General features: G+C 35.7%; 1 protein-coding gene across 12 annotated transcripts in view; it reads left to right on the top strand.

Annotated features, from left to right (window-relative positions):
* LOC103559433 (pro-neuregulin-1, membrane-bound isoform) overlaps positions 1 to 27,107 on the top strand; it is a 218,975-nt gene that overhangs the window by 96,797 nt on the left and 95,071 nt on the right. The window lies entirely within an intron of this gene.

Below are 27,107 nucleotides of genomic sequence, written 5' to 3'. Positions count from 1 at the left end.
AACGTCAGCATAGAAGGGAGGAGTTCTCTACAGCTCTTTTTTTTTTTTTAACATTTCTAATTTATTTTTGTTTCTCTATCTCCTATCCCTTTTACTACTGATGAATATTCCCTTAGTAGAAAAAGGTAGAAGATCAGAGAATTTGGTTCTTAATAACATGTGTAAAATCTCTTAGAGTTAAAGAAGAATTGATGGTAAGCATTCCGTGATGAAATACTCACCCCGTCTGCTTCCCTCTAGGTGGAAATGAAGAATAAAAAATATCTTTTCCAGACGTTATGTTCAGTATGAGGTGGAGCTGTGTGTTATAGAAACACAGAAAAACTTGATTTAGACTTGTGATTCAGGATCATTTCATACACACCAGTTTCAGCAGCAAAGGTTTAAAAAAAAAAAAAAGAGGTTAGTTTTTCAGGTGTAATTAGGGAAGAACCTCCTTGCTGCAGACACTGCTTTGTATCTTTATCAAATCCCCGAAGCGTCATTAAAGGTCTGACAGCCATCACTGCATTCACCGCCTCTTCCCACCTGGCAAAGTGACCGGGAAATAATACCCAGATGAAATGACAGGCTATAAAAAGCAAGTATAGATCCTGCAAAGGGAAGCAAAATTCACCATGCAGACAAGGTTACTTCTTTGTCTTTATCGTTTTCAACTTAAGTCTTTAATTAAAATGTGCCTGAATAGGTCTAGTTGTCCAGAAAAAGAAAGAAGACTCTTTGAAAAACTTCAACTAAATTCTATAATTCTGTCATCTGAGGAAAACGAGCAAACAAAGAAAGACCCAGTACATTTTCCTTATCTAGGACCGTGTCACAAAGTATGTTGTGATGTTTTAAGAAATCATTTTTTAAGGTCAATTCTGCTAAATGTTTGAATAGATTACATATTCCATATAGTTTCTTTCCTTTTCTTTTTCCAAGCCAGAGCATTGATTTTTCTGGCATTTGCATTGAGTGGAAAAGATTTACTGCTGCCTAAAAGCATCGCAGTGGCCAGTTCTGGCCAGATGCACAGCTGCAGTGTTCTCAAGTCCATTGGAGAGAAGCCTGGAAAAGCGGTCTGGGAAGTAGTGTTCTTCTGGAAAGTTAGGGGTCGACAGTTGGTTAACACGTTACGGCCTATAGGGTTTTCTGTGTGAGAAACTCTGTGTTAATTTTTTGATCTAGTGCATGATAACAACAAAAACACTAGCATCCTAAAAACTGTGAGTTTGGTTTTTTTTGGAAAGGAATTGATCCAGGGAGCTTTGTTTCCAGACACTCCTAAGTGGTTGTTTGGTTGTTTAAAAAGCTTGTAACCGTTAACTAAAGGAAAGAAAGAAAAAAAGCTTGAAATTGGATTGTCATTTCATAAGCTGTTTCTCTTTTTTCTTTTCAATTAAGAAAGTACTGCTTAGTCACAGAAAGAACCAGCACTTTCCTTTCATCATGCCTGTTTTTGACATGAAGTAAGCTGTCATGGCGTATCTTTAAAAATGACATGATCATATCTGAAACATGCTCTTCGGCTGTTTCAGGACTTTATTCTCCCTTTTCTATCTGTCTCAGCATTTTCAGGGTGTTATGCACAGAGCTGTAGCCTTCAAGGTCATAGTCTGTTGAGGGCTAATTGATTCTTCTTTATCCTGGAGCCTGAGAGAATAGGGCAGAGACAATCCTAGTAATTGTGTCTGCTGTGTTATTCCCTAAACCAATCTACCTACCAGTATTAGAGTTTTAGTTTGTAAATACTAGAATTACTCCCTTCCTCACTGACTCTTAAAATTAAAACATTCTTTGTCTTTATTATAACAAAAAGCAAAATATTTTAAATTGCTTATAGGTGGAGTGGCTATGTCAGGTTTTCTAAAATGGGTATTTCTTTCATAAGGTGATATAATTTCATGTTTTCACCATATTAATCTATGCATACATATAGATCTTAAGAAATCTAAGGCAGGACTGGAAGAAAAAATATATATATATATTTTAAATTCTAAAGTTTTTCTGTGTGGGGTTAGTGGTTTCCCACTACCGCAATCATTATATTGCCATGATAATAGTTAAGTTTTTCTTTTTCACTGAGTCACATAATGCTTAAACCATTAATTTGTTTTCTTTGCTTGGGCTTTTAAGTTTTCTTACCCTCTATGTATATGGAAAGAACTGACTCTGAGAGATTGAAAATTTAGATGACTGTAAAGAGAGCTGATTAATTAAATCGTGGCCAGAAAACTGTGGTGCCATCTTGAAAGAAAATGTATTTCTGGGTGGGAGCTGCTTGACAACAGCCTCTTGGGTATAAGAATGTGTTGGTATTTTCATCTTAGGCCAAATTTGTTTTGCTTTGTCTTAAGTCTTTATATTGGATTGCATGGCAAACCATTGTTACCACAGTGACAATATGAATCACTGTCACTTGCAAAAGCTCAACGTGATTAATGGAATATGCCAAAGATTTCTTCCCTTCAATTTAAAAGTGGGATTCATTTTAAGCCCCATGGATTCTTCCAGTTCCTTGCAACTGTCCTTGTAGGTATTTCAGAATGGTGATTTCAAAGAACTTTCCTCCACTTTAACCATATTCATTTAAAGCCTAAGACATTAAAAACTGGAAGAAACTGGAGGAAACTCGATTTGATACAAATAATTTTATAGATTTACAGATGAAGAAACCAAGACTCTGAAAAATTTAGTGAAATTCTTTTACTAAAGTTAACACAATTCTGAAAGTTTTAGTCACATCCAAAATGGTAGAAAACAGAGGAGTGTCCTGTCTCCCAGAATTTAAACCCACACGCTGCTATTTTCTCCTGGCATCTTTTCCCCATTCTAGAGAGTCAGAGCTGGAGACTAACTCCAGTGGTTTTAGTGGCATCTGACTGGCAGTTAGGCAAGGACTTCAAGTTAAGACCACTGGTCAAGTGTGTATAGTTCATACTATTAAAATTAAATTTTCTGCTCACCCTCTTTTTTGGCTCTTATTAAATTGTCAGTAGTGGCAGTCTTTTCCCTTTTTCTTTGATCATCCATACAATGTTCAGCTTGCTTTTGAAAGCAGCTTGGGTTTTCTAGGGTGAGCTCTTTCCTGACATAGAGCAGATGGCTCCATGGCTCGCCTCTCTCCTGCACATCCCACTTTGATTATTTCTCCTTATTCCTTTATGACACCTAGATCATTTTTCTCCTTCCCCTCCCTTACCATCCTCCCAATTATATCTTATTTTTCTAATTATGCCACTTTGGCTTAGATGTCAGTATTTCATTGCATTCTAAGATATCAAAGCATCTTCACCTGTCTTTTCTTTCAGATAGAATTACATTGCATTTTAATACTGAATGGTATTTACACATATTACAAGCACACATACAAAAAAATATCTCCAGCCAGTGAATAATATACTGTTTGTTATTGGCACAATTAATTCAAACTCTTGTCTCTCTTCTTTTTTTTTGTGAGGAAGATTCGCCCTGAGCTAACATCCATTGCCCATCTTCCTGTTTTTTTTTTCTTGAAGAAGATTAGCCCTGAGCTAGGATCTCTGCTAGTATTCCTCTACTTTGTATGTGGGATGCCTCCACAGCATGGCTGATGAGTGAAGTAGGTCCACACCTGGGATCTGAACCCATGAACCTGGGCCGCCAAAGCGGAGCATGCAGAACTTGAACCCCTTGGCCATGAGGCTGGCCCCCTCTTGTCCTCTTCTTTATTTCTCCCTTTTCTTTTCCTTGGTATGTTTCATGCCAGTTTCTGCTGACACTTTTCCATGTTTGTACATACGAGCGTTTCTGCATTCCCAGAAAATCATTATGTCCCAAACCATAAGTCTTTGTTCTTTCTCCTTCCCTTTTCCTTTTAATGGCACCTTATGGTATCCTTTTAAAGCAATGAAGGAAGTGAGATTTTGTAGACTGAGAAACCAAGGCATAAAAAATATTATGACGTGTCTGAAGTTCAGCTAGGAGCCCCTAAGAACTACGAATATAACTCTTGTCAGCTAAATCTATTGAACTTTTGATTAAACCATAAATTACACCATGTCTACTTTTATGCTCATGTTTCCATTTTTGTTGTCTTTGTTATATGTCATTGAGTCTCTTCTATTATTTCCTCTTTTTCTTCATTCAGTGAATACATATTAAGCACCTACAATGTGCCAGGCACTGTTCCAGATTGGTTATATGGCAATAAAAGCAGTAAACATTCTTGCCCTCATAGAGTTTATGTTCTAATGGATTTTAAGAATCTAGTTGCCCAACTCAATTTGAATCATTTCTTTACTTTCCTATACGTATACTTTCTGAATTCAGCATTTCTTCTCTTTTCTTTCATTTTATTCACATTTTGACTGCTACTCCTCTTCCTCCCCTAGGATATTCCTCTTCTCTATCTGTTAGATACTGAACATTTGCCCAGGATTGTCCTTTATATTAAAGTGACACCAGTCTCAACTAGCTGGGTAAATTTGGGTGATTCATATTTGGCTTATGTGGTGCTATTTAAGCAAACCATTGAAGTGGTTGGGAAAGTACTGTCTGTCTAGTCCTTTAGAAATGGAAATACATGCATAATTCTTCTAGCCTGTAAAGATTGTAAGATTATTTTCAGATTCTGGAAAGCTGATAGCTGTAAATATTTTTGTGTTTATTTTTTGGTCATGTTTTCTCTTTATTGTTTTGGCTTATAGGACAAGAATATTAAATCATGCCCAAGGATTTTTAGTTTCACTGTCCAGAGAAAGGCTAGAATCTGCCATTAAGTTTTTGAGTTCTCAAACTGAGTAAAAACTTGGGTTCATGTACCATTCACATGAAGAGTGGTTGAGCAGAAGGGAATCAAGTTAATCCTCATCACCTTGAACATATTGCAATGTTTACTGCAGTGAATTTAATCCACTGGGGTGTGTGTGTGTATGTGTGTAAGCATTCAAAGGTTATTTCTGAATAATATAATTGATATTCTGTAATCATAGAATTTTACATGTTGAACGTTTATAGAGATTATCTGAGCGACTTCCAAAGTGAGGAAATTCAGATCTGCAAAAGTGAAGTGACTTGCCCAAGGTCACTACAGCTAATTAGTGTCAGTGCTGAGACTAAAACTGAAATGGTTCTTTCCTTTGCTACATCTTACTTTCTTTTCCCAAACTGTTTTTAGCATTTTTATTCAAATATATATTTTCTTACTTTAAATGATTTTGATTTTCCTGTTTATTATTTAAATCCTCATTAGTAAACCTGTCATCACTCCATCGCAGATGTCTTCTTTAGAAAAGAGAATTTCACCTCTATGATTTTGATCCGTATAGGACAGCCTTCAGGAGTGGAGGCAGGACCTTTCTCTCCCAGCAACACAGTACATGGGAGAATTTTTTAACGATCAAAGTTATCCTAACTGAAGTCTGCTACTTATTTGGAAAAAATTTAGTTTCTTCTTAATGGAGTATTCAAGCAGTGCCACTGTTGAGAGAGATTCATGTTCCAAGCAGATTATTAAATATATTTACTTCTAAGGTCTCTTACAGCTCTGAGTCTCCCACTCTCTTATGCAAGGGCATTAGCTTTCCAGTTGGGCAGACTTGAATTTTAATCCTGCTTGCCTTTCTTCGTGACTTTGAGCAAGTTAGATCACCCCTCTGAATCTATTGCCTCATTTATCAATGAGGATATCTATGAGGATAGAGGATAGCATCTCTTGGGACTGTTTGGAGAATTAAATGAGATATTGGAAAATACCAAGTCCTAGGACTAAAACATAGTAAATATGAAACCAGGACCAATTTTCTCCGTCATTCTACTTTTGACTCCCTTCTTCACTTTATTCCCTTCCTCCTTAGATCTTGACAGAGTGGTTTTGTAACAACTTTTGGAGAGTAAGTTTGGGAGTTTGGGGAAGCTTATGAAAAACTTAGAAGTAAGGTAAGAGTTGAAGAGGCATCGCACTGAGGTGGAAATTGTACTGGAAACTTGACATCAAATCTCAACTCTATTGCATATGAGCAAATGACCTTGAGCAAATCGCATCACCACTTCAGATGTAGTGTTTACATCCTAATGTATGGGGATGTCAATATCTAAAACTCTCACAAGATTGTGTTAAGGATGAAATATGTTACTCTTTGTGAGAACAATACCTGATATTAGGACAGGGCTTAAGAAATATTAACTTCCTTCTTTTCCTTCCTCTCTGTCAGGGTTCATATATACATATATTCACAAGTGTTAATTATGAATTTATTCCTAGGAATAAATTGTAGGGAGTCTTAACAGATGAGTTACTTTGTTATGTCTTAGAATGATATAGAACTTTACTAATTTCTTGAACCTTAGTGCCATAAAAAGAGTGATTTTTTTCCCCCATCAAAGTTGGCTAGAATATAGATTAATACTCTTTGGCTAATGTCCAAAAATCACAGCATGAGGGAATTCTTATAGGTAGAATGATAAAGAGTTACTCGTAAGAAAGGAAAGGACAGGTGGCGACTAAAATTATGTTTGTCGAGGAAGTGCCTTCTATGGGAAGATTGGGATGATGAAAAGGAATCCATAGTTTAGATGCAGTGCGTGGAAAGAGTTGAGCTGAAAGTGAACATCAATCCTTCTTTATTTGAATGAAAATTCTGTTCACCTAGCTCTTTTCATTATTCCAAACTAGGATTTCTAGACCCCACAAGATAGGAATTAAGCTGTTTTCATCATTTCGCAAAACCCATGGAAATAACAATTTATGTAGAATAATTTTACATGAGTCAAATTAAATGCAGAAGTTCTTTTAATTTAGTTAAAAATATATAAATGTTATACATTTATATTTCATAGATATAATATCCTAAATAAAAGGGGAAATGATTTGATGATTAATTCATAAATAAAATTGGGTAAATAAAATTATTTAAAGTGTAAAGCAAAAGGTTGTTTATCAATAGGTTTGAAAACAAAAACAAAATTTAGTCCCATGTCTAATTGCTAGAGGCTTGTAAAAAGTAAAAGAGAAAACAAATTGTTATAGAAGTAGAGAATAATTGTATCGTAAATATATGCTGGAGATTCTGTTACAATGAACTTAAAATGAAATCTTATTAGCTGGATTATTGGTCACAATCCTACAAAAAGAAAAAAGAAAAAACAACACACTGTGTTGTTCTGGATACCTGCACTTAAAGGGGCTTTGATATTTTTGTTGTGCATCTAATGATTTTTCTTGCATGGAGATGCAATTTGTAAGAGCTTGTCATTTACAAAAATGTATAGTAATCTGCATAATATATGTGTTTACATTTATTGTTTAATGTAGAACTAGAGATATATGAAAACTTTTATGCTTTGGTCATCTTGATTCTTATTAACTCAGGTATAATAGGTTTATTGCAGAAATTGAACTCTGAATCAGTGTTGGAGCAATGAGGCAGCCACTTCTAAGGAGAAAATATTTGATGACAATCTAGGGCGGGTTTTACCTGGGTCTGGGCTTTTCTGATTGTGCAGTGGAAATAAGCTGATAGGCCCAAGAAAATTCGATGAAATATAATGGAATGCCACCTAAGGTAAAGCAGTTTTTATTTTTCATCAAGAATATGGTGTGACAAAAGGAGACTTGATTTACTATAATTTTCAGTGATATGCGCTTGAGTGATCGAATTGCCTTTCTTGAGGTGATGTTATCCCAGCCAAGGGGGAACTTATGAACTCCATTTTAAGCAAAAGTTGGTGCCGAACTTAATATCCATAAAATTCTCTAATAAAACAATCTCTTCCCTAACTCATTTTCTTTTAAAAACTCATAATTTAAAATTAAATCAAATGTCCCTATATTTATATGCATTTGGAAGGAAGAGGAAGGCAACAGTGAAGACAATGATAGTTGTCACTAGAAACAAAACTTAGTAGGCAAAGACACTAGAACTCTCAACATAGGTAACTTTGGCATCTATGATGGTACCACATGTTGGTATCAGATGTTGATATAATTTTATTTCTCCAGTTTTCCTCCCTTTTCCTTCTCTTTATTTCCTTCTTATTTGCTATCCACAGTTAGTTTTCTCTTTAGTCCACTATTTCATACCCCACCATTACTTCTCCAGTGATCTCACTGCGTGTTCCTCCTCAGTTCTCCCATCTGTTCTGAAGCCCATGTCCTGGAGCATCAGAGGTTATGGAGCAGATGGTTCAGACCTGTGGTTTCTCACTGGTTGGGCTGGGGGAGAGAGTGAGTGAGACCTTAACCGCAGACTTGACCACGATTAGCCTGATGACTTTCAATGTTGCCTCTTCCTTTGCTAAGTAACAGGAAGTATTTGTTTTATGAAACATGTTGGTGTCATGCAATAAAAGCTTCATAAATAAATGGAATGATCTAAGGACAGTGGAATTGAACTCTTGTTAGCATTTGTTTGTAATCCCTTGGTGGGGCTTCCTGGGTCATAATTGCTTACTCATCTGGGAGCAAAAGGAATCAGTAAGCATTGATTGTTACATGATCCTACATATTGCCTACAAAGCCAATCTTAAGAATGATTAGTGGCAGCATTCAGAGTTGCAACACTGATCTCTCCTCACCACATTCCTGGATTTTTACAACTTTTCCCATCAAACAACTCTTATGATTTTTCAAAGAGAAGAGAAGAAACAATGTCATGTAGTCTATGAAGACTTCGGTTTATATAGAAAGCTAACAATTATATAAAATAATTACTTCCGTCTTCTTATCTTTACACGTCAATGGCAACAGGGAGATATCTAAACTAACCTCTTCCCAGAAAGATAAGTTTCAATGACGGTGATCCTATAATTTTAGTTGATCTGCACTATAGAACCTGAGGTAGACATAGTCAATGACCTACATATCCCCACTTATTCAGTAAACTGTACATAAAAACATTGTGATCAATACAGTATATCTTTGGCTTCTCAAAATCTTTGGGAAATTAATTGTTCTAGATTGCTGAGTTCTCTAAGTAGCTTATGACTTGTCACCTTGAAACTTTAATTTTATCCATTTTAGATTGAAATATTTTAATAATCTGTTCTACTTGTTGATTTATTGAATATAGGATCTTCATAATGTCGAGTATTATGATGTCTTGAGGACAAAGTAGGTTATGTTATAACTTTCTTGAATATTGTGATCTCATTAGGACAAATTGGGTTATATTAGGAATTCTAATCACAGACTGATATATATTTTGAATGTGTACTGGGTTATTGCATAATCACAATTAGCATTTCTGAGCTTCAAGGTATCATAGTGGTGGTCTAGTGGTTAAGATTCTCTCTTACCACCATGGCCTGGGTTCGTTTCCCAGTCAGGGAACCACTCCACCTGTTGGTCAGTTGACATACTGGGGCAGCTAGGTGTTGCTGTGATGCTGAAAGCTATCTTCTGGGATTTCAAATACCAGCGGGGTCACCCATGGTCGACAAATTTCAGCAGAGCTTCCAGACTAAGACAGACTAGGAAGAAGGACCTGGCCACTCACTCCCGAAAAAATTGGCCATGAAAACCCTGTGAATAGCAGCAGAGCATTGTCTGATATAGCACCAGTAGATGAGAGGATGGTGCAAAAAAATGGGGCGGGGGTCCACTCTGCTGTACACTGGGACACTAAGAGTCAGAATAGACTTGATAGCACTAACAACAACAACAAGGCATCATAGAGACAATTTAAATCAGATCTTTTCTTCTAGGACAGAGAAGTAGGCTCAAAGATGTTAAATTTATTCCCTGAGATCACGTAGAACCTGAAAATTTTGATGATATTTTTATGTGTCCCATAGTGTCAGCTACCAAATCACTTTGCAATCAGTATATGTTAATCAAATAATTTTTTACACTCCTTTTAATTTACACTTCTGATCTCCTGTGATGTTTTTAAATCATATAAATGAAGCATTTTATATTAAGGATAAAATGTCTCTGGGTGAGGTTCTCTTTTTAAGAGAGTGTATAAGCTCTGGTGACATATATTTTGCTTGTCAAACTCAGCTCTTCCTGTGTTCTAGATCAGCAGAGTCAGGATTAAAGGTAAATGACAGATGAAGGAGAGAACTAACTACTTGATTCTCTTGGTGCTTAGATTTAGAGGGCCTGTGTTTATTTCCCAGTTGTTTTGTTACTTGTTACTCCTGCCATAATATGTAGAATGGGAGTAATGAATCTTTAGACATTGATCATAGCATCTAATAGGAAATTATTTTTTGAACATATGAACTCTGCAAAGTTAGTCAATGTGCTTTATTGAATCTGTTGCAAAATTGATATGAGAAATCTTGTGATTCATAAAATGGAAATTATTTCCATTTCATTTTCATCTCTTGAGTCCACTATTGCCAACATTTAGAAAGCACTTACATGGTCTCGTAAACTCTTCTCTGGTATTCAAGGCCCTTGAATTCAAGCAGGACCCCAAATTTCCTATCTAGCCTAACTCCACTTGCCCCCCAACCATATGGACCATGTTCTAGCCAAGTGGGACTCTACCTGGAATATTATTTTATTTCTCTCCTCCCTTCTTTTGCTCATTCTATTGCTTCTACCATAAATGTTCTCTTCCCACAATCGTTAGTTTCCGAAATTCTGCTCAGGCCTCAAGACTCAGCTTCTAAATCACATGAGAACCCTTCTTCCTCTAGATCCCCGTAGCACATTGTTGGTGCCTCATCAAGGCACTTACCACTTTCTCACTTGTGACGTGCTTATTTGGATACTTGCTCATCACTCATACTAGACTGAAAATTTCCTGAGGCCTAGAGTTACAGCCGATTCATTTTTGTGCCCTGTACAGTGTCTAGCAAAATATTTTCTATGAACTAGGTGTCCCATTTGCATATGTTTGGGATAAAAATTGACTCATTTGCTTATGACAACACAGAAAAGAAGAAAATGAACTGAAACCATATCCCAAATTTCTGGGATTTTAATTTCGAAGAATTCAATGTAGAGTTTGGTCATTACAAACTTTCTTGAGACATGATTCTGGGCCCTTTAATAGATGATTTGCAAAGCTTGTATATGTAGCATCAGATATATATGTGTGTGTGTGTGTGTATAAATGTTCTCCGAAAAATTCACGTCATGAGGTATAAGAGACTTTAGGCTACAAGGAATTTTATTTCGTGATAGTGTAGTGACTACACTTTGGAACCAGATTGCATGGGTTCAAATCCAGGCTCTGTGTCTGGCTCTGTGACAATACAAATTATATAAACTATCTGTGCCCTAATTTCCTTGTCTGTGAAATGGTGGCAATAATTGTACCTCCCTCATGAGGTTGTTATGAGGATCAAATGAGTTAACATATATAAAGCATTTGAAGTAATCCCTGGCATATAAGCACTATGTAAGCATGAGCTACCATTACTATGTAGTTCTTTTAATTAATCATATTTTCTTGAATTTCAAATTTGGTACCTTGCTCTTGCTACAACAGGCCTGAAGAAAGGGACAGGAATTCCAAGCGACATATTGGCAAAGATATGGATATGCTACCATTTTGGTTTGGTTTTTTCATGTGTGATTTTTTTTTGCTCCATGTGATCTGTGTTACCATCATATCTGCATTGCTCTCAGGAATTAGAAGGAGAGCTGAGAAGGATAATCATCAGCCCACCTGTCAGCCGGAAATGTAGCTACATGGTTTAGATGGTTTGAGAGAGAAAATAGTCCTCACTGGCGAAATGCCATCTATTGCTCTTGCTGTGGACAATCATATGTGTGCCTACTTAAATTTATTGCTGTGACTGCTCACTCTGCCATAAAATGGTGTGCAGGTCCTCAAGGAGACGATGAACTTCCCTTAATTGTTGAAGAACAATTGTAGAAGCTTTGGATTCCATAATGCTGTTGTTTTAGCCAGGCAGAGATCTACTCATTATCCAGATATAGTCAGTAAATTATGTGATGATTGGTGCTGTCCATGATGAGATAACAGTGATGTGGAGGTATCTGAATTTTATTAAACACGATCACAGCAGAGCCATTGATATTTTAAAGACACTAGCTCTTATAGATAAGCTAGTCAAAATATTTTACTTTATTCCTGAGGAAACCAAGAAACAGAAGTGTGAAAGGATTGGGCCTTACATATTTTCATAGATAGGAGGAAGCAGAGACTGGTCTAAAAAGTGGGATGCCACTTCATTGTACTTTTTTTGGTATCCCGTGCTGCTGTATGTAAACTAGAGAATTTTTCAGAACTGGAAGAACTTTATTTTTTCCCATCTTTCCATGTTCTTTATTGAGTGCCTACTCGATAAGCTTTGTTCCAGGAGTTTGTCTCAAAAGGGAAAAAACAGACAAAAGAATAAAAAGTAAGTAAATCATGTACTCTTTTAGAAGGTGCTAAGTTGTACGGAGAAAACAGCCAGTGGAAGGTGGTCAAATCCTGAGGGAGAAGCATGGTGATTTTCAAAAGAATGGTGGGTGTAGGGTGCATCAAAAGGTCACAGTTAGTGAAAGACTTGAAAGAGGGCACTTAGTTCAATTTAGGGATTAAGGAAACAAGGTGGGCCTTGAAAGATATATTTGATTCTGATGGGAGTGGATATTTCGGGTAAAAGGAAAGGCATTACTAAAGCCAAGAGTGAGTAGTCCTGTTAGGCGCATAGTGAGTAGACCATTTTGATTGGCATAAAGGGATTTGTTGACAGCCAACGTTTATTAAATGTGCTTTCTGTGCTTAGTGTTTTCCATGTATTAGCCAATCACCACAAAAAACCAAGTGCTGGGTACTATTATTGTCTCTCTTTTTGAAGAAGCTGATGGAGCAGAAGAAACTGATGGTCCAGACATTAAAATGATAAGAATGATGATGATGATGATAATGATGATGATGATGATGATGATGATGATAACCGTGATGATGATGAATGCAAGAGAGAGTGGGAAAAAAAGCATAGGTGTATGAGAGACTATGAAGAAAGAATCCCAAGGACTAATTGAATGTGGGGAAGGAAGGAAATGATTTTGCACACATTAGTGGTTTCGTGGTTGTTAAATTAATGAATTTCTGAATGACAAGATCATGCACTTATTCAACATGTGCTTATTATGTTCTACTAAGTCTTTATGTATTTATTAATGTACAGAATCAGTAGATTTATGAGAGGAAGTGACTCGTGCTCCAGTTTCCAGGAAGCATTCATTGCTTCTTCCTGACAGGGGCACTCAGTTAAATAATACCATTTGTTCTTCCTCTGGTATTATGTAAAAATGAAAATTGACAGAATACAGAACTTAAAGGCATTTTTACTTTATTTTTGTTGACATTGTTCATTGTTGCTGATGAATCAAAATCCTTTTGGGATGTATAACTCTCTTTAATAAGCACCAGAATTTATGTCCTGAGATTTATTTTGATGTGGAAATTACATATGGCATCGCATACTGAATTTGTAGTTATCCATTCTAGTGTAGAGTCTCTGTGTAGTATATCCTTGGCATATTACTTAGCGTTGCAAATTCTTTTATGTTAGTGATGCTGTGTGTTAATTCTCAGCTTGTGATTGTACAATTATTACAAAAAGCATGTAGAAAATATTATTCCTACAAAATCGTTAACCATTTTTTCTCTTTTTTCATGGACTATTCAAACACAGCTATATAGTCATTAAATTCCACAAATTAGTTCATTCAATTTGTTCAAAATATGGACTCTGAAGTGCTACAGTTCATATAAGATTTTTGGCAGACTATTAGTAATAGCATTCTCAATTTGTAGCTCTTTCATCCATGTAATTTTGGTGATATATGTCCTATGTTCCAGGGAAAGGAATATTTCAAGATTAAAGAGGCAATCAATATGTTGATGCATTTATTCAGTTTTTCAAATCTGTTAAATAGAAAGATGCAATATAATTTCTACTCACACAGTTCAAAAACAAGCCATTGATACCGTAGGTGTGTCAAACATAGAATGGCTGGAGATGTGTAGTTCATGTCAGAAATTTCCTTATTTAGTAGTTTGTTTAAAGCGGTGATTCTTAAGTTAATATTATTAAGCAAGTTGTTATTTTTAGAATCAGGAAAGAAAAGTACAACGAAAATACTTCTAGTGATTAAAACAATGTATAAAACAAAAAACTTGAGCAAGAAGTTGAATATACTATTTTAATGTGGTTAGAATATTTAATATTTCCTATGCGAAGATACATGCCCATTTGAATTAAAATTTATTCAGTGATGCAAAAATTCCAATTTTTATTCCTTCTTGCCTGCTGTCTGATCTTGATCTTGTGTTTCTTGAAAGGGAACTTCTTTTGTTAACAGTTCTTTTACTTTTGCACCAAAATTCCTTAGTGTCCAAAGCAGTAGTTTAAAGAGAAAGCTGAACTTCCCCATTTTCGCTTAGAAATCAGGTTTTAGTTCTACTTCTTTCCTCCTTAGCATATCAAATATGTAAACTGCATAAACTTATGGGTACTCCTTTGCAAAATCACATGTTCAATGAATGTGGGCCAGAGATCAGAGATTGTTCTTTTAGCATTTCAAAGTCTGCCCTCTTGCACCCTGCTTCCAGGAGAAGAAATGGAAATCACCAGTAACCCCAAGTGAAAAACTCTCTAGGAACAATACACGAGATGATTCAGTTTAGATCCATTAACTTTCGCGTTTGGTTTTCAAACTTACAAATAGAAACAACATTTTCATATTTTTCAAGGAAAAAACTGAGAGCCTGGTTCTGTGTCTCTATTGTATCACTTCAGTTTGCCTTGAACTGGCTTAATTTAGAAGCCCCGGAAACACCACCCAAATTCTAAGTGGTTATTACTCAGTCTATTTTTGTTCATCTAGGGTATGAGGATCAAAACAACGGTATCATTTTTTTATGAATTTAGTCAAATTTGTGAAGAGTAGAATTTCCCAGGGAAACATACAATAAACATAATTTCTTCATCATATATTAAATCCATCACTTCTTCTAATAGTACTGTGGGTTTGTGAAGATGTAGTAATTGCTGGCTAGAAAGATGCTATTAACTAAAGAAAAAACTTATTCACTTGTTCTTTCTTTTCCCACCCTATTTCATCATTTATAAGATCTTCTCTCATCCGTAATCATTAAATCCGGCCAACCAATTTTGATGACTGACACATTAGACTATTATTGCAAGGAGTTTATGAGTTCTGAAATGCATTTACCTCTTTGAATTTTTTATAAAATGGGTCTCATAACATTTTCCCAAGGACAATGATGATGGTGAGAAGAAAGTAGGGGCTACTACGCTGCTCCTTTAAAATGTGGGGTCTTGGTTCAAGGTCCACATTCCTCTTCCTCAACTATTTAGTCCGTGGGAAGAGTCTCAGCCAGGGTTTCCTGGTAAGATTTATTGCGCTTTGTGTTGTCAACAGAGTGTTTTCTCCAGCCGACCTTGTGGAAGTAATCCAGTTTAGATCACTAATGGGTCCCAATCAGAAAAATATGAGTGTAGGTGATTGAAGTGTCAGGTTGCGTTGGCCTTCGTGGCTGTGTGCCAACTGGAACTGAAATAGTGTAATGAGTGTTCTTCTTAGAGAGATTCCTGGATTACAAGCTTCACCACACAGCTGTCTCACCTGGTGTATTGGGACTGTTTCTTGATTTATACATGCCAGAGACATAGTAAAATCTCAAATCATATTTTGGCACAGTTAATTATACCAAGCATTATTCTCATATTTTGTTTCTTTGTTTGTTTTTTAGTTTCCAGAGCAAAACTTCTCTGTTTAATTTCTGTACTATAAGATTTCTGCTATTTTGAGGAAATAGGATGTGTCTGCTTCTCTGTAAGCATTGCTGACACTGACAAACCCACAACTTTAGTTTGGAAATAGAAAAAGGAGAAGACATGTTGGTGTCAATAGCCCTTATTATTATAATCAGTATGGGTCTGACTTCTGGTAGCAAAAATGAAGTCTTTTTTTTCTCCTTTCATTTAATAAAAATTTTCTTTGGGTTATGTAGAATAGAATTCTTTCCTTAATATTTCTTGATAAAGAATATTATATAAAGATATTTACAAGCAAATAAAGTATCCACAGCTTGCAAAGCAAGTGTGTACCGCTGATGTATATGGAAACTCAAGTGATGTTTTGACAACTGAATCTTTTCTGAGAATTACTTGCTTAAACTTCAAAATATTCCTGCTGTCATACTGTTTAATTTACATTGTCCTAGGTGTTAATTATCTGTTTCTCATTCACAATGAGGTTGGGATTGATAAAGGGCCAACGTGAAAATTATAGGGAAAAAAAGAGAGAAAGCAAAAGATAGAATAAGGCATGTATACCCCATGGTGTTTTTGTCAATTCTGTAGATTTGACTCATTCATAATGTCTCAAATGTGTCAAATCTTTGACAAACATCTTTTGGTGTTTCCTTCTTGCTGAGATTTACTCCAGCCCTCCCACCCCTTGCCCCCTGGGCCCAAAAGGAAATAACCAAAGAGTTCTATGGCTTAGTAAATCTCACGTTCTATAAATATAGAAAACTGCATATGGACGCCTGAAAAAGAAAATAGCCAAGAATGCTGAAAGCTACATTTATTTTGAATTGTTCAGGATGTTTAAAACCTAGCGGCGAACTGTGCCCACAAAGCGGTAGATCTGCTGATGAAAGTCAGATTGGCGTCTGGCATTTGGAGTTAAGCAGCTTTTCTCTGCTCTGTACTGACATTTGAGTTAATAGAGTGGTTTCTAATGGATTTCTTTAAAATATTACAGTTCATCTGATATTTGGTTAAAAAATATTTTACTACTTACTTTGGAGAAATGATTGAAGTTGGTTTTACTGGGTCAGGGCTTTCCAAATCCATAGTTTTGCCTCATAGCATGTACTGAAACAGTGAAGTGTGGTTTTCCTAGCTAGGTTGAACCTTAAGCCTGCTGTTTAGAAATAGTGTTTATTGTGTCTTTTATCCTTATATTCATTAGAAATGGTTGGGAAAATTTCACTTAAATTTTCATTGCAAAAGAAAGAAAATGACACATAATACATTCTGTTGTCTCTCATTCCTATCCCATGGAGTTATGTGATTTTACCAAAATGATATCTAGCTGTATTCAATTTCATATCTTGCTTTAAAAAATTTAATATTATGAGCATTTTTAGGTCATTAAATTTTCCAACACTTGAACTTTTTGTGTTTGGTTTATTATGGAGCAAAATATTCCTGTTGGTTTTGATGGATTTTGTTTTTTAATTAAAACATTTTTGAAGCTCCTTCTCTTCTGCCTTGCTATACTAAGCATGCCACAGAACTCCAGCACAGATGAGCTGCCTTGGCCATTTGATCAAGCACAGCTGTCCTTAGGGTTTGTGGTGAGGGAATTTTGAGGTTGAACTGTATTCTAGTTTGAGGGCCAAGAAGAGAGGAAGGTTTGGAAGCTGTAAATTCATTCAATTTTGAGCCAGCGAAAGTGCTTCCAAACACAATCCACAGCCTTCCCTTCCTTTTCTTCAGCTCCCTTCTCGGGCCTTTCCTTCCCCTCCATATGCTCCTAAGAGAATGGCTGGAAGGGCTGTTAGTGATATTTTTGAAATTATTTCATTCTTATCCATCACTCCATCCCTGCATCAACATCCCCGCTCCCATTCCCATCAAAACGTGGCATCTCTGAAAAGAGGAACATGTATTAAGGAATTAGAAGCTGTAAATGTTATGCATGCAGAAAGCATGAAAAATCAATGAATTTAGTACAGTTAAAATTTTTTGAGTAGCATTTAAAAATATTGAAGTACTTTGACATATATTATCTCGTAGCACGGAGAGAGGGCTCAGAGAGCATTTGCTGAGGGGGTGACCCCTGGCCAAAGCTGTGTTACCCATGATAGAGTGGAGGCCCAGCGAAGGTCTGTGGTTTGCCTAAAATCATACATCCCCCAATGAGACAGGGCAGCCTAGGCCCAGGCTTTCTGTAGCATCAAGAATTGGGACAGTTACAGGAGCCCAGCAGTGACAATGCACTTAGGAAGCTTTTGCTATTTAATTATTTTTCTTTCTCTCGTGACCACTATACTCATGGGTTTATTTTCATGCTGCTTTATTCTTAAGCAAGTTAAAAAGAGAAAACATCCTTGAACGTTTCTCTTTTGACTAGTGGATGTTGGAAGGTTGCTCAGTGACGAAGGCCAGGGGTTATTTTGCTTTCCCTTACTTCTTCCTTTGTTCATCGTCATCATATTACAATGAATTCTGTTTCAGGATTCCTTCTGCTTTTTAGCAGGATTGACATGTGGAGCCTTATCCGGAAATGCAAAGGCTGATTTGATTAGGGACTTCTTTGTTCCAGGTATCTTGCATCTGAGAGCCTTTATAACAAATGAGAGGGGCAGATTAGGGGTTTCCTGGAGATATTTAGTTCTACACTATAGGGAAAATCTTGCCTTAATTAATTAAAGCTCAAATGGGATATATGGAATATAGTCATCTTCATAATCAACAAGATGATTTTCATCTTAAAATGCTTTAAAAATGTTGAGTAGCATACACACACACACACACACAGAAGAGGTACACACGTATTACCAACTTCTTGATACTTTTTTTTTGCTTTGATTAAATATAAAGAAAATCCTAAAAGCAGAAACTAATATTGCCAACATCTCATGGATTCCTAAAGAATGAATGTGTTAAGATGGATTCTCTGAAATCTTTCTATAAATAAATTTAAAGAGCTTCTATTTAAACAATTTGGTTAGTTAATTCAATAAAAAATAAACTAATGTGACATAAACATGTTTGTGGGATTAGAAGGTCATCATATACACTTGAAGTGAAAAGAAAAAGATATTGATTTCCACGCCACTTTTCCAAACTGTACTTGATACCAAATTGTACTTGATAAAGGTGTCCTGTCATTTTCTTTCTGAGTGAACTCCTCCTCTGCCTGGAAACTAGAACAATTCTTTCTGACTCTTATTTCAGTATGTGATTTTCGTCTCCTACTTTTTTTTTGTTGTCAAGCATTTTTTATTCACTGCTTCTAACATCTTTTTTTCTTCATATTGATGTCATTACTCTCCTGTCCTCTCTGTATTCCTTCAATATGAGAATATCCTATGTGAAAAATATGGGAGACCCCGGAGCCCCCAAATTCTAAATTAGGCAAATTAGTCTACATTTATGTTACTGTTTATAAGAGCAACATTCTATAAATAAATCCAAATGTCCACCATTTATTGGTTAAATAAGTTATAGTATGTTATAGAATGGTTATTTGTGTAGTCAAAAAATTAAATCAGATATGTACACAGTGGATGACGGTACATTTTTTAATTAAAAAATGTTTCTTTTGCTTACACAATGTCTTTCATCTGAAGATCAAAAAACATTTTGCCGTATTGACCTTCCCAGAGCCACTCTTCTGTTATCTTCATTAAAATCATCATAATAATCACAGCTATTATTATGATTATGATTATTATGCTCTCTGAGCATAGTTATTATTCTGTCGTCTGAGGTTGCTAGCCCAGGAAAGCAGTGAAATGAGCTGGCAAATTACCCAAATATTTCTGCTGCCATCTCTTCCCCTCTCCATAGGTTGTGAATAAAAAGAACTCTTTTTTCCTTTCTTTAGCCACAAATGGTAAAGTAATTATTTGTTTTATAAAACAACAAAGTACAAATTATTCTCACTGAACTTAAAAGTGAAAATTGAATTGTGTTTAAGAATAAGCATCCACTATGACCGTAGTATTTACACATAGAATTAAAACAAACAAACCAAAGACGTATCTTAAGTGGTTTAGTGTGAGACTACAAAGCAAGTTATTCTCATGCAACCAGTTGAACTCAGCAACTGAGCAGATACTGCCCATCTAGTTATTGTGATTTGATCATGTATCAACCATGCAAAGTAAAATCCTTTTTAAATGGGGCCGGCCCCGTGGCCGAGTGGTTAAGTTCGCGCTCTCCGCTGCGGTGGCCCAGAGTTTCGCTGGTTCGGATCCTGGGTGTGGACATGGCACTGCTCATCTAGGCCACGCTGAGGCAGCGTCCCACATGCCAAAACTAGACCGACCTACAACTAAGATATACAACTATGTGCCAGGGGGGATTTGGGGAAATAAAAAAGCAGGAAAAAAAAAAAAGGTTGGCCACAGTTGTTGGCTCAGGTGCCAATCTTAAAAAAAAAAAAAAAGAAAAAAATCTCTTTTAAAGCTTCCTAAAGTTTAAATTAAATTAATTATTATAATAATACATATGGCACTACTGAAAGAGAGGTAGATGATAGAGTTTATCGGTTTATCAGGTAAGACATCTCTAAGTGCAGTTATAATAGAATCTGAGATTCTAAAACCTTTTAGTTTATCCGTAGTTGAATAGATTAAACGATATATGTGCAGTGAATGATAGCACGTAACAAGTAATTAAAAAATGGTTATGTTTTACAAATCTCTGTCTTCTACTGTTTATACTTCCAGCATTTCCTTTGATGTGTTAGAAGAACAAATAGCAAGTTATAATCTTAAATTATAGCTCTTTGAAAATGGATTTTTTGAAAACTACGGTTCTGTGTTTTCTCCCATGTGATCCATTCCTATCTAGAGACAGTAAGTCAGCCACCTACAGGAAAAGAATCTACTCTTGGTTGACTGCTACAGTGAATTTGTGACTGTCTTGCACTCTGAAAATCCTTTGCATTGTTCCACATCATTTCTAAGGCCCCATGAATCGTGCAGTGGACTGGAAGTGTCCTGTTTCAAAATTGAGGTTATTTGACACTGCACCAGAATGACATTTGAGCTGAATGTTCTTTGTCCACCGTCATAAGGGTACAGATGAAACTTTTCACCTGTAAGTATAAAGTTCTTTGTGTAGATGGAAAAAATGCTATAACGTCTTTTATGAGGCTGAAATTCACTGTATCCTGATGAAAATCAAATAAAGCAATCTTAACTCTTTTTAATGTATTTACTCATGTCTGACTCCAACTTTATACTAATAGGCGGGAACAAAAGGTATTTCTATAGCAGTATCTATTATTTGCCTCTATTTCTAACCCTGTATAAGTACTTTAGAAGAACCAAAAGTAATTTTATATGTATATTTGTTTAATCAATGCAATTCAGTTTTATTTTTTAACTGAGGAATTACTGTTTTGACATGTAAGGAGTTACAACGCTATCCAATTTTATTTTATGAAACAAACCTGTAATCAAAGTCCGAAACATGTGCAGAAAGTAAAAAGTAATGTTTAACAAATCTAAGAAAGAAATTGAAGCTTATTAGTCATGCTAGAAAGCACACGACACTTTTTATCAGACTCTCTCCTCACCATGAGCATAGACTTTCTTTTAATTCGTGCCCAATTTTAGAAAACTTTTGAGGAAATTCCTAGACAAAGAGTGACAACAATGATTGTAAATGTATTGTTTTAAAGACTTTTCCACTAAATTGGCACATGGCAACTGAAAAAAATTAGGGACAATTTCATTCTGACCACAGGAAACTGCTTGAGAAAGTTCTCTGATGCTCTTTTTGGAGCAACTTATACAAAAGCAAAATGTTAAGTATCTGAAAGATCCAGGCAAGGCCAAATACCTGAATGTAATACTGGATACATGCCTTTTTTATTCATAAAAATATAATTTTAAAAGAGCTGATAATTTTAATTCTATTTCTTAGAATTACAGAAATTATAAATGGTATCATTCAGTGTAAACAGTTCTCTGCCCCTCCCCCCCCTGGCATTTTAAAGATGATGAAACTAAGACTCAGAGATGTTGAGTAGCTTGCCCTTGATCCCACTAAGAGATTGTGGCATATTTTGGTTGAGCCCAGGTCTGCTCCCCAAACTAATGGTGTATCTGCTACACTAGGGTACTTCTCAATCATATCTGTGGGCCCAATGTACAGAGCAGTTGGATTTTGTATTATATGGGATGTCACAGCTAAAAAGCAAGAGTGAGTTTTACCTTAGAGGTGCAGCCCCTGCTTTGCACTAGTTCACAAAAAATGCAATGAAGAGAAAATTTGTAGTACTGAATTGGACACTGGGTGTTATTCCTATTACTGGCCATAAGAAGAGCAAGACCACATCTACGTACATTCTGGTTGAAAATTACTCTCTAGTGTTCCTCTGTTATCTACCCAAACCACACTGTATTTTACCTTGAGAATTTTGAATTCAGAGTCTTTCTTGTGTTTTTGCACTAACAAGGAGCACTTCCTCCACAGTATTTATCTAGTTATTTGCACAAGGATTTTTTTTTTAATCACGACTAAATGTTGATTAAGACCGCTGACACGTTGATGAAGAGAACACCTTTTGTGGATCCTCTCAGACCTTGTTCAAGCCGTTGTCAATCTGATCTTTCATAAGACTGCATTTTTGTCTAGGAAATACTTATTGCCCAGATTTGAATGACGTTAGTTTACCTGTCTATAGATGAAAACATCTTGGTTGTATTCAGAGAAATCTAAAGTAAGATACTTCATTCAGATTCGGACTGTCCGAATTTTTTGTTTCTGCTTAGCTCTAACACATTTATTCACTCTTTCGTTGAGCAACAGCTGTATTCCAGAACTATTTTAAGTGCTTGAGAGAAGAGAATAGAGAGAGGGATTGCCTGCTTAATGTGGGAGTGTGTGTGGGGTTGTTGGGGAGAGAAATGCTATGATAAAGGCAATGACAATGCAGCTTTTACAGAGGGCGGGTATCTGATGATTAAAATATGATAGTTTATTAATTATTTGAGTAAATGAGACAGTACTCTTGTTTGTGAAATACTCAGGAGTTGCTTTAGCATGTTAATTTGGACTTCATCGAACTTACTAAATAAAAAGAAATTTCTTGTCATTCAATTAACTGTAAATCAAGAGAATCAGGAATACTTGCATACTTTGCCAAGTCTTCACTAACTTGTTGGGGTTATATACCCGAGAACATGACAATAATAATTAAAGTTTTATAATGATAATTGCAATTACTGCTATCATTTTAATACTCATACTAGATGGGTGGTGCTGTGAAGGTCAATATGGCAATATAGCCACGCCCATCTGTCATATTCTGGCGTTTTAGTGACCACCTAATTGATAATATTTGGTGGTAGAAAAGTTGGTGACTCCTACTCTTTCTATGGAATGAACTCAGTGCTTTGGGGAAAGTGCAGAGGAAAGATACCTGGAAACTTCTTTCTGAGGAGTCAGTCATCATGAAGCCCAACACCCATACAATGTGGCCATGTGTCAACCTAGGAAGGCTCTGTTCACATCACTAGGTTGTACATTTTGCCCTCCACCTACCCTTTTCAGTGGCAGACTTACTGCCAGTTCAGTGTCTTTCTCATAATTATGCTCTAAATTTCTCAATATGATAGAAGTTTGCAAATCTATATTTTAGTTCCAACTCTTCCTATGTGACCTTTGGCATTCACTCATCTATTTAAATTTTAGCGTTTTAATTTTTTTCATCTATAAAATTGATACACCTCTCCTGTGAGGGTGACGTGAAATGATATATGTGAATAGGATTTTGTAGACTTTAATGATGGCTGACACTTAATCAATAGTAGCCATGGTTTTATCAAATGTGCATATATTGAGTTTTGCTGCTGCCCTGTTCTCAACTTGTCCTGTGTGCCCGAGGAATGTCTAGCATGAGTAGTCAGACCAATAATTCCAGTTACTGTCATGTGGTACAGGCAGGAAGAGCAACAGCAATGAACATTTAAGTTCGCTTCAACTTGTCTCAAATGTCTTCCACTTACAACAACTGAAGAGAAACAGAAAGTAAGTATGGGATTTCAATCCTTGTTGATGTCAGTCTATCCAAGTAGGGATGGTCAAGTCAGTTAATATTACTCACATTAATTAAAACAATATTGTCTCCTTGACATAAGCTCTGTAAAAAGTAGGAACTCGATCTTACTTATCTTCTCATCATCCACAGTGCTTTGCAAGTGCTACCTTCTCAAGATATGATTTTTTTGTTGTTGAAGAGATATTAATTAAGCACTTATTTATAGTAGGAATGTTCTAGACTTTGGGACTATGCTCAAAGATGGACCATATATATAATTCTCTATATAACAAAAAAAAGTTTGAAATTTTCAAAGATGAACGTGGAGCAGTAAGAGTGAAGTCGAATGCTATTATGGAGGTTTGGCTCAGAATATCAATTCTGGTATTTTCTAGTGTGACTTCTCTTTCCTGTGGAGAGCAGAAAGCTACAACAAAAATTTCTCCATTTTATTTTCAGCTGGTGATCTAAGTTTGATTAAGGTTTCACATCAGATACAATCACATGAGACTTGAGATTTGAACTGACATGTATGGGATATTGGGCATGTATTTTATTGGTGTGGATTATAGCAAATGTGGCGTGGTTCTGGAGCAAACTTTGTCTTTGAGGCTTGCTGATTTAGTAGAAGTGGCTTCGTGATAGGAGAAAGGTGGCATGATGTAGGACCCTGAAGCTATAGTGGCAGCTCCCTGATTTTGCACATGAGGTTTCCTGATTGGAGCAGAGGGATGCTGTTCTGGAACCAGTAACTGCAGCTAATTTGGCAGCTCAGACTGAGGCAGTCCTGTATTTATATGTGTAATAAGGGATGCCTCCTGATCTGACAAGCAGCTTCCTGATCATGGTAGGAGAAGCAGCTCCTTTGGCAGCCTGGTTCTTCAGTATAGACCTGAGAATAGATCCTGGAATCTCATCCTCCAGATTTTTAATTCAAACATCTTAATAATTCTGGAAGCTGACATACTCTAATAAAACCTTTCATTCAAGTTGTCTAGAGTTGAATCTTTTCTCTGCATCAGAATATTGACCAATACGAAACCCCAAAGAGACTATATAGAACACATAAAGGATAGGTTTTAAAGGTGTCTTTTAAAGAAAATCAGGTAATTGAGTTGAATAATAATTGAGCTGATAATAGGTCTCACCTGTGATTTCTCTCTTTTTCACTCCCAGTTTTTTTCTGCTTCCTTCTCTCTATTCCTCACCTGTTGCCTTGCCTTTCAGAGGAAAGGTGAGAGTAGACTGTGCATTCAGCAATAACGTCTGCGAGGAAATGGTCTTTTGAAATGCAGTGTCATATTTCTCATTTTCATTGTTTGATTCCTCCTCAATGTGGTGCAATGATCTTAATTCAAATCAAATTCATTTTCCACTTTACCTTCAAGTATATATTCTCTTTTTTTACTAAAAAAAAAAAATCCTTACTGCTTAACTTCCTTTGTCTTTGGCCTCATTCCCTTTTCTTTCTTTTGAAAAATTGCATTTTTATTTAATTTTTATTCAATTTATTGAAACTAAAAAACCAAAAACAAAAACAGTTCACCCATTTCTCCCATCCCCTTACCCTCCACATCTTGCAACCAGCAATCCATTCTCTGTATATATGTTTCATTTTTCCTTTTTTTGTTTTTTTTGTTTCCACATATAAGAGAGATAATACAGTATTTGTCTTTCTCTGTCTGACTTATTTCACGTAGCATAATGCCCTCAAGGTTCATCCATGCTGTTGCAAATGGCAATATTTCATTCTTTTTTATGGCTGAATAATATTCCATTGTATATTTCTTTATCCATTTATCCATCGATGGACACTTAGGTTATTTCCATTGCTTGGCTATTGTAAATAGTGCTGCCCTGAACATGGGGCATATATTTTTTCAAATTAATATTTTTGTTTTCTTTGGATAAATATATCAAGAAGTGGAATAGCCAGAACATATGGTAGTTCTACTTTTAATTTTTTGAGTAACATCCATAGTGTTTTCCATAGTGGTTGCACCAATTTATATTTCCACCAACAGTGCACAAGGGTTCCCTTTTCTCCACATCCTCACTAACACTTGTTAGTTCTTGTCTTTTTGATAATAACCATTCTAACAGATTTGAGGTGATATCTCATTGTGGTGTTAATTTGCATTTCCCTGATTAATTGAGCATCTTTTCATGTATCCATTGATTATCCATATGTCTTCTTTGGAAAAATGTCTGTTCAGATCTCTGCTCAGTTTTTAATTGAATTATTTGTTTCTTTTTGCTATTGAATTGTATGAGATCTTTATATATTTTGGATAGTAACCCCTTATCAGATATATGATTTGCAATTATTGCCATTTGGTAAGTTGCCTTTTCATTTTGTTGATTTTCTTGGCAGTGCAGAAGCTTTTTAGTTTGTTGTAGTCCCAGTTGTTTATTTTTGCTTTTGTTGCTTCTGCTTTTGGTGTCAGATTTAAAAAATCATTGCCAAGACATTCCTATGTCAAGGAACTTACCACTTAGGTTTTCTTCTAGGAGGTTTATGGTTTCAACTCTTAGATTCAAATCTTTGATCTGTTTTAAGTTAATTTTTGTGTATAAGATAGTGGTACAGTTTCATTCTTTTGCATGCGGCTGTCCAATTTTTCTAACACCATTTATTGAAGAGGCTTTCTTCCCCATTGTATATTGTTGCCTCCTTTGTCATAAATTAATTGACCATATATGCATGGGTTACTTCTGGGATCTCTGTTCTGTTCCATTTATCTATGTGTCTGTTTTTATGCCAATACCATACTGTTTTAATTACTATAGCTTTGTCATATAGTTTGAAATCAGGGAGTGTGGTATCTTCAAATTTGTTCTTTCTCAAGATTGCTTTGGCTATTCAGGGTCTTTTGTGGTTACATACAAATTTTAGGATTGTTTGTTTTATTTCTGGAAAAATTACAGTTGGGGTTTTGATAAGGATTGCATTGAATCTGTATATTGCTGTGGGTAGAATGGACATTTTAACATCATTAATTCTTCCAATCCATGAGCACAGAATATCTTAACATTTATTTTTGTCTTCCTGTATTTATTTCATTAATGTCTTGTAGTTTTCAGAATGCAGGTCTTGACTCCAGTGCAAGTTCTGTAAGAAGTAGGGACTTGATCTTACATATCTTTTCATCAAATACAATGTTTTGCAAATGCTAAATTCTCAGGAAATAATTTTTTAATTAATGGCTTTCGGTTTATCTGAGGAGTATGGAGAGAAACTGAATCATATCTGAAATATGTGACAATCCTTAAACTTGTAGTTCATTGATCATATTCTCCTGTTCTCACAGGTGAATAGTTTTGAAATGTATTATTGAATACTCAATCTGACTCTTTCCCAAATATAGCCTAGCTTCTTTTATTGTTATATAATTAAATCAGG

Source organism: Equus przewalskii, chromosome 28 (assembly GCF_037783145.1).
Source record: "Equus przewalskii isolate Varuska chromosome 28, EquPr2, whole genome shotgun sequence".
NCBI classification, from domain to species: Eukaryota; Metazoa; Chordata; class Mammalia; order Perissodactyla; family Equidae; genus Equus; species Equus przewalskii.
This window is presented reverse-complemented; position numbering and strand designations above follow the sequence as displayed.